Source organism: Oryctolagus cuniculus, chromosome 1 (assembly GCF_051225735.1).
Source record: "Oryctolagus cuniculus isolate XC-2025 breed Fujian yellow rabbit chromosome 1, ASM5122573v1, whole genome shotgun sequence".
Taxonomy (NCBI): domain Eukaryota; kingdom Metazoa; phylum Chordata; class Mammalia; order Lagomorpha; family Leporidae; genus Oryctolagus; species Oryctolagus cuniculus.
The window spans coordinates 82481241-82490496 of record NC_142867.1 but is presented as its reverse complement, the minus strand read 5'-3'; positions in this window follow the sequence as shown (position 1 = coordinate 82490496).

Here is a 9256-nt window from a genome sequence, read left to right as displayed (position 1 = left end):
TTATGGAGGCCAAATATCTACTTCTTAGATCTCTCCAAAACAGCTATTTTATATTTTCAAATGGCTTTTGATAAATATTATCTTAACAAACCTGGTCATTTCAATTTTCCCCCTGGTTTATTTATATGAGGAATATTATCAAAGATTTTTAAAGATGCAACAATTCCATCATTCCTAAACTAAACATTCCTTAGTCCTAATTTGGTTTTCTTATGACTGGTTCTCAATTGTGTGTTGGGGCCGGCGCCGCGGCTCACTAGGCTAATCCTCCGCCTTGCGGCGCTGGCACACCAGGTTCTAGTCTCTGTCAGGGCGCCGGATTCTGTCCCGGTTGCCCCTCTTCCAGGCCAGCTCTCTGCTGTGGCCCGGGAGTGCAGTGGAGGATGGCCCAAGTCCTTGGGCCCTGCACCCCATGGGAGACCAGGATAAGTACCTGGCTCCTGCCATCGGATCAGCGCGGTGCGCAGGCCGCAGCGCGCCGGCCACGGAAGCCCTTGGAGGGTGAACCAATGGCAAAGGAAGACCTTTCTCTCTGTCTCTCTCACTGTCCGCTCTGCCTGTCAAAAAAAAAAAAAAAAAAAAAAATGTGTGTTGATATTCCATGTTGAAACTAACTATTGATTTGTTTTGCAATGTTCTTTATTGTGTTTTGAATTTAGTTTATGACAGGATATAAAAATAATAGAGTGCTTATATTATATGATTTGGAAGATTTTAAAAGGTAAAATTTCATTTTTGCAAGGAAATTACGTTGCTTTTTAAAAGAAATTAACATTAGATTCTCAGGATCATAACTAATGCCTTATAATTACCACACATAATTCTCCCATCAATTATCTTGTTAATATATTAATACAAAAAGAACAGAGTCTATTTAGTGCATAGATAAAATTTAAAAATATAATAATATATCTCTTCCTCCCAAAAGTTCCTTTCCCTTAAATATTCACTGAAATTCTTATATTTTATCTCATATTTTCTTTGAGAAAGTGAGCTTCTTTAATTTCTCTAAGCAATTTATATAGATTTTCAGCTTTCCTGGAGGCTATTTAAGTAAATTGCACTTTTAAAGTAAATTAACCCCTTTAACTTAAATTTCCAAATCGATTTGAGACAAACTTAAGAAGGGATTTTATCTGTCTGTTATTATTGTCATACTATTATCCTCCCTAAGTTTAGAAGGATAAAATGTGGGGCCGGCGCTGAGGGCAGCAGTAAAAGCCTCCCCCTGCAGTGCCAGCATTGCATGTGGGTGGCGGTTCAAGTCCAGGCCGCTCTGATTCCCCTCCAGTTCTCTGCTAATGCAGCTGGGAAAGCAGCAGAGAATAACTTTCTGTATTTTTAAGAACATCTCCTGCCTAAGAACATGAGGACAATTGTACAAACTTATCTTTAAAACTTTGTATATTTTCCCTTAACATTTCAGACTTGAATACTCTAGGAATTGATTTTATATACACTGTGATGTAGAAGTTAATTTTAATTTTTATCCCAAAGAGATATATAATTTCTTAACTCTACTTATTATAAACTAAAAAATGGATCTATCTTATGTCATACATCCATTTACCTATAAAAAGTGTAGATTCTGTAGTCTGATGTACTGGGCTTACTGTCTGTCTCTGGAAAATCATTTCTTTGTTTCAACCACTCTAAATTTATAATAAATCTTGACATCAGGGTGAATGGCCCTACAATGTGTCCTTGTTTTTTCAGTAGAGTTTTTTAAACATTTGGATTTTTATATAAATTTAAAATACCACTTGTCAAGTTATACATGCACATACACACATATATACATACTGCTAAGATTTCACTTAGAATTGTATTGTTGTACAGAAAAACATCACTGAGAAAATCTTTCCAAAACAGTTAGCAATAACACAACTTATTTGCACATAAAAATCTCTGTTCTGGGGGCCAACGCTGTGGCGCACTAGGTTAATCCTCTGCCTGCAGTGCCGGCATCCTATATGGACGCCGGTTCTAGTCCCGGCAGCTCCTCTTCCAATCCAGCTCTCTGCTGTGGCCTGGGAAAGCAGTAAAGGATGGCCCAAGTTCTTAGGCCCCTGCACCCACATGGGAGACCAAGAGGAAGAACCTGGCTCCTGGCTTTGGATCAGCGCAGCTCCCACCTTGCGGCCACTTGGGGAGTGAACCAATGGAAGGAAGACCTTTCTCTCTGTCTCTCTCACTGTCTGTAACTCAAATAAATAAATAAAAATCTTTAAAAAAAAATCTTTGTTCTGTACAAAATCACTTCATGAAATTCAGAGGATGTTGGGAAAAACAGGGTTATGGGAAAACATTCTACTATATTTTTCAAATAATAACAATAATTGGATAATACCTAAAATAAAATAACATCATAAAATCATATATATATATATATAGTAGTTAAAATGATACATTCTATAATAAAGTGTGAAAGTGAGCATTAAAATGTTTGTAACTTGTGAATTATTGTGAAGTGGTAGAAAGAGGATTGTATATATGATGTAGGTGAATGTGATTCATAAAATACTTGGTGAATTGTGGTAGCCCTGTGGCTTTAAGATATTGTTTTTCTATATTCCCACAGGGCTTGTTCATCTGAGTGCAGTTCTTGAATTCACCTATTGTTTTCTACTTTTGATATTGCAGGGAAGCAAGTACAAAATTGTCTTATGCTCAAATTGTTTTCTAATATGTTAGTTGTATTGAAAAAATAATAATTCAAAACAAATACTATTGCAGAAATATTGCACTGAGTTTTCCAACATATAACTCTTCATCTATTTAGGAATTCTTCACTGTCTCAAAATGAAGCTTGCTTGTTTATTTCAGATTTGTCTGTGAGAGATTTCACATACTAATTGTTAGGTTTATTTTTGTGTATTTGAATCTATGCTTTGTAAAATATACAAATCAGATTTACATTTTATTTCATATGTCCTTTTGTAATATTTCTGGTCTAAAGGGAAACAATTTGCTTATTTTTTTTTAAATCTGGCACCCTGATATGCTCTCATATTAATTCTAATAATGCAGTATCACTTCTTTTGAATTAACTACATCAAATTGTATATTTTACAAAAAAGACAACACTTCACTTCTTATTTAATAACCTTTCTTCTGGTTCTCAAACCCTGAGTGAGCCATTGTTACTCTTTTTCATTGCTTTATTGCACAAAGTAGGAATTATAGACTAATATTTTGTTATATTGACAGTGAACATTCTTGTCATCATAAGCAGTTTTGCTTTTTCAATAAATGTTATGTTTAAATTAGATTTATTTATTTATTTATTTATTTCACAGGTAGAGTCATAGAGAAAGGTCTTCCTTCCATTGGTTCGTGCCCCAAATGGCCTCCATGGCCGGAGCTGCGCTGATCCAAAGTCAGGAGCCAGGTGCTTCCTCCTGGTCTCCCATGCGGGTGCAGGGGCCCAAGGACTTGGGCCATCCTCCACTGCCTTCCCCGGGCCACAGCAGAGAGCTGGCCTGGAAGAGGAGCAGCCAGAACTAGAACCCGGCGCCCATATGGAAAGCTGGCGCCACAGGCAGAGGATTAACAAAGTGAGCCACAGTGCCCGCCCCTAAGTGAGATTTCTTAAACATTTTATTCATCAGATTAAATATTTTATCCTCTTCAAAGTTTGCTAACTTTTTTATAAGAGTTTCATAGCTTTATTCCTTTATTAAAATGGGAAAATTTCTTGTCCCTGGCAAGCTGTAACCAAAGGCAGCCCTTGGATTGCGGTATTTATGGAGACGATGAGAATCTTCAAGTGATAAAACATATCAATATACAGATTCAAAAATTACAAACATGTTAAATAAAAATAACAACAGGCAAGACAAATCTACGCCCAGAATGAAATTCACAGACCAAAAACAAAGGCCCTAGAACTAGAATTGAAAGACTCAGTTCCTAGAGTCAAGGCCAGTTTCTTTGCTGTCTCTGCTTCATATTTACCTGAGGATGTGTAGCCTCTCTGTGGCCTGAGCTTACCAGAAGAGGGTTTCTCATTACATTGTTCATGTTGAGCAAGCCCACACTTTTAATTCATTTATCCATGTCTTCCAAGACTGTGAAACACTTCAGTTTGCCAATGGTGCTCAAAGTAGCTTCAGTGCTTGGTGTTCCTTTATCAACTACTGCTTTCCCTTAAAATTTGTCTGATGCGACCCAACACCCTGCAATAATTTTAAGGAGCTATTTTAAATGCCGTAAATAGAATACAATTGAAAGGACCTTCATGAAATGTAAGTACCCCACAATGTAGCTTAAATCACTGTGCCACTGATCCCACCCCTCAAGACCAGTTATTAAAGAGACTTTTTCACTCATTATATGTTGTTGAGAGCTTTGAATAAAATGTATTGACTGAAAAGGTATTGAATTATTCTATGGTTCTATGCTTATTTCCAGAAGTATGTCAGCTTTTATATAAGTATCAAGATGTTTTGATTTGTAGCACATTTTGAAATCAGATTGTTATGATACATCAAGCTATTTTCTTTTTGCTCAAGACTATATTGGCTACTCAGGTTTGTATGTGTGTATATGTTTGTAATTCCATATGATATTAAGTTTTTTTTTTTACTTTCAACATTTTCAAAAGATTTATTTATTTGAAACAGTTACAGCTAGGCAGGGAGAGACAGAGAGAAAAGAGATATCTTCCATCTGCTGGTTCACTCCCCAAATGGCCACAACCACCCGGGCTGGGCCTGGATGAAGCCAGGTGCCAGGAGCTCTATTTCATTCTCCCACATGGGTGCTGGGGCCCAAGGACTTGGGACATCCTCTGCTGCTTTCCCAGGCACATTAGCAGGGAGCTGGATCACACGTGGAGTAGCCAGGGCTCTAACCAATGCTCTAATCAATGACGTTAGCATTTCAGACAGCAGCTTAATCTTCATGGTTACCCACGCTGGCTCTGAGATTGTTTTATATTTCTGTAAAAAGTCATCGAATTTGGGACTGGCGCTGTGGCTCACTTGGCATCCCATATGGGCGCTGGGTTCTAGTCCCGGTTGCTCCTCTTCCAGTCCAGCTCTCTGCTGTGGCCTGGGAAAGCAGTAAAGGATGGCCCAAGTGCTTGGGCCCCTGCACCCATATGGGAGACCAGGAAGAAGCACTTGGCTCCTGGCTTTGGATCAGCACAGCTCTGGCTGTTGCAGCCACTTGGGGAGTGAACCAATGGAAGGAAGACCTTTCTCTGTGTCTCTCTCTCTCACTGTCTATGACTGTACCTGTCAAATAAAAAAAATTCATCAAATTTTTTTTCAGGGAAAACTTTAAATCTTTATATATTATATGATATATGTATTATATAACATATAATATATAATATTGTTTATATTATACATTAATTTTGTAGATAACATATAGTACTCCGCATCTTTATGGGGCATGGTGCCAATATTTCAATTCATGCTTACAGTATGGCCTTATCAAATCAGTCAATCAGTATTTCCACCTCCTCCCAACCCTGTCTTCATATTTAGAGCCCACCAGCTCATCTCTTACAGTTTTTATAGCATACATGCTACATTTTTGTGCACTTAGTGGTCCCACTTGATGTGGATCACTGAAACCTCTTTTTTTTTTTTTTTTTTACATAATTGTACTCTGGTACCCTTCATCCAACTTTTCTCTATTTCCACTCCCCTCACCCTTCCCAGATTCTAGTAATCACTATCTCAGTTAACACTATGTTTGTGAAACACCCACAGATGAAGGAGGACATGCAGTATTTGTATTTCTTCTGTCTGACTTATTTCATGTAATATTGTGTTCCAGTTTGATCCATTTTGCTATAAATACCAGTATTTCATTCATTTTATGGCAGAACAGTTTTATTATATATCTATACCTCATTTTGTGTATTTTTCTACCGAGCAACACCTCGGTTGATTCCATACTGTGGCTAGTTCAGATAGTACTTCAATGAAATGTGAATGCAGTTAGCTCTTTCACATGTTGATTTCATTTCCTTTGTTAAAATTTTGATAGAAAACGTATTGAATCCATAAATTGCATTTAATTAGTAGGGATGCTTTAACAGTAAGAATTCTTCCAACATGTCCACATGATGTATCTTTACATTTATTTGAGTTTTCTTCAATTCCTTTCATCAGTGTCTTTTACTTCTATGTTTATGGGAAAATATTCTTTTACTAAAAATTCAAATTCAGTAAAATATTGAACTTTTTCTATTTTTTTAGTTTTGATTTCTTTTTTAAAAAAATTCTATCTAAGTTATACAAGTTTCATGTATTTCATATATACAGATTCAGGAACATAGGGATACTTTCCATTCTACTATCCTTCCTGCCCATGCCCCAACCCTTCTTTCTCCTCCCTCTCCTATTCCCACTCTTAATTTTTACAAATGTACACTTTCATTTACTTAATGATTGAGAAGCGTTCAATAGATAATATGAATAAAAAGAAAAAGCTGTTCTTCATCAGGAGAGACAAGGGCTGTAAACAATCATCAAATCTCAAAATGTCCAGTTCACTCCAATATATTATATTTTAGCTACTCTATTACTTATCTCAGATCAGGAAAAACATGGTATCTGCCTTTTGCAACTGGCTTATTTCACAAAGTATAATGGTTTCTGGTTACATCCATCTTGTTGTAATAGACTGGATTTCATTTTTTTTTATAGCTGAGTAGTACTCCCTAGTGTATATATACCATAATTTCTTTATCCAGTAGACAGTTGATGGACATCTCCATTGATTCCATATCTTAGCTACCGTGAATTAGTCTGCAATGAACATGGGGGTAGTGATACCTTTAAGAGTATTGTTATTTCCCATACCAGGGGACTCCAATTTAATCCCATCAAGGTGGCATGTACCAATGCCATCTCACTAGTCCAAGTGATCAATTTCAGTTCACAATTGATCATAATGAAAGGACTAAGAGTCAAAGAGAGCACATAAACAAGTCTAGTACCTGCTAATACTAACCAATAGAATAAATAAAGGGGAGAGTGATCCAACATGGGAAGTGAGATACTCAGCAGGCTCATAGAATGGCGGATGTCCTAAACAGCACTCTGGCCTCAGAATCAGCCCTAAAGGCATTCCAATCTGGCTGAAAAGCCCATGAGAGTATTTCAGGCATGGAAAGCCAAGACACTCTGGCAAAAAAAAAAAAAAAGAAAGAAAAAAACACCTAAATGAAAGATCTCTGTGAGTGAGATCCCAGTGGAAAGAACAGGTCTTCAAAGAAGGAGGTACCTTTCTCTGAAGGGAGGAGAGAACCTCCACTTTGAATATGACCTTGTCTAAACAAGATAAGAGTCGGAGAACTCAAGGTGCTTCCATAGCCTTGGAAACCATGATTGGTGCATAGGGAGATTACTGATGCCATAAACAGGAGTGTCAATTTGTTAAGTCAACAACAGAGTCACTGTGCACTTACTCCTCATGTAGGATCTCTGTCCTTAATGTGCTGTACATTGAGGCTTAATGCTATAATGAGTACTCAAACAGTATATTTCACTTTGTGTTTCTATGGTGGTGCAAACTGTTGAAATCTGCCACTCCCCCTCTTCATGGAGGAACGACACTAAACCCTGCCTGGGCTTCATATCCGTGTCACGGCACCATTATGTCACTCCCCGTCTTCGTGGAGGAACGACACAGGACCCTGCGCTGTTCTTTTGTCTGCTCGGCCCTCCCCGGGTTTGCTGCTGGTTCTTCCCGGGTTGGCTACCATCCCTTCCACCTCCGTGGAAGGGCGGTTCCCCCTGGCCACTTTCCCCACTTCCGCGGGGGAGCGGCACACCGCCGGCCGGCTCTCTCGGGGGCTGCACAGGTGTTCCTCTTAGATGTTCCCCTTAGATGTTCCTGGTGCATGTTGTCTCTCTCCTCCTTTATAGTCCTCCTCCGCCAATCCCAACTCGGCTGCCCATACGCCGAGTACGCTGCTCTCCTCCAATCAGGAGCAGGATCAGCTCCTGGAGGTCATCACTCAAGTTGGCAAGAGGCAGCTGCGTAGAATCTGTTTTCTTCTCTCCCAGCGCCATATTGTGGGAGAGCAGATGCATAGAATAAGTCTTAATTCCAGTAACTCAGTCCAGTCCGGGTTGCTCCCCACAGAAATCCTTACTTAATGTATACTAAACTGATCTTCTGTTAAAAAAAAAAGAAGAAATTATCAATTCCCAACTTGACTCTCACTGGGATTAAACATGACAATAGGTCTGATCTGATTTCATCATCATTTAAAAAATCATCTATTATTTTTCACTTTATGTTTCTGTGTGGGAGCAAACTATTGAAATCTTTACTTAATGTATGCTAAACTGATCTTCTGTATATAAAGAGAATTGAAAATGAATCCTGATGTGAATGGAAGGGGAGAGGGAATGGGAAAGGGGAGGGTTGTGGGTGGGAGGGACGTTATGGGGGGGAGCCATTGTAATCCATAAGCCGTACTTTGGAAATTTATATTCATTAAATAAAAGTTAAAAAAAAGAGTATTGTTATTTCCAATAGTGACTTGACTGAAGTAATTACATTTTTAATTTTAAAAATTTATTTATATACCTATTTGAAAGGCATGGGACCAGAAAGAGGCTAGACAGAGAGAGAGAACATCGAGCATCTATTCATTGGTTCACTCCAAAATGTCCACAATGTCCAGGACTGGGATTTACTGAAGCCAGGAATCAGGAACTCAATGCAGATTTCACCTGTGGGTGACGGGGACCCAACTGTTTGAGCCATTACCCTGTGCCTTCTAGGGTGCATATTAGCAGGAAGCTAGAATTGGTGAAATGGCCAGTACTCAAACCAAGGCATTGCCATGAGGCTTGCTAGTGTCCTGACATTCCATCTTTTTTTTTTTTCCAAGATTTATTTATTTTTATCTGAAAAGCAGAGTTACTGAGAGGAAGAGGCAGAGAGAGAGAGAGAGAGAGAGAGAGAGACAGAAAGAGAGTAACAGAGACCTTCCATCCACTGGTTTACTCCCTAAATGGCTGCAATGGCCAGAGCTAGGCAATTATGAAGCCAGGAGCCAGGAGCAGGAGCTTCTTCTGGGTCTCCCATATGGGCGCAGAGGCCAGAGGTCTTGGGCCATCTTCTACTGCTTTCCCAGGCCATAAGCAGAGAGCTGGATCGGAAGTGGAGCATCCAGGACTCAAACTGCGCCCATATTAGATACTAGCATTGCCGGTTGTGGCTTTACCTGCTGTGTTACAGCACAGGCCCCCTGACTGCCGTCTAACCACTAGGCACAATG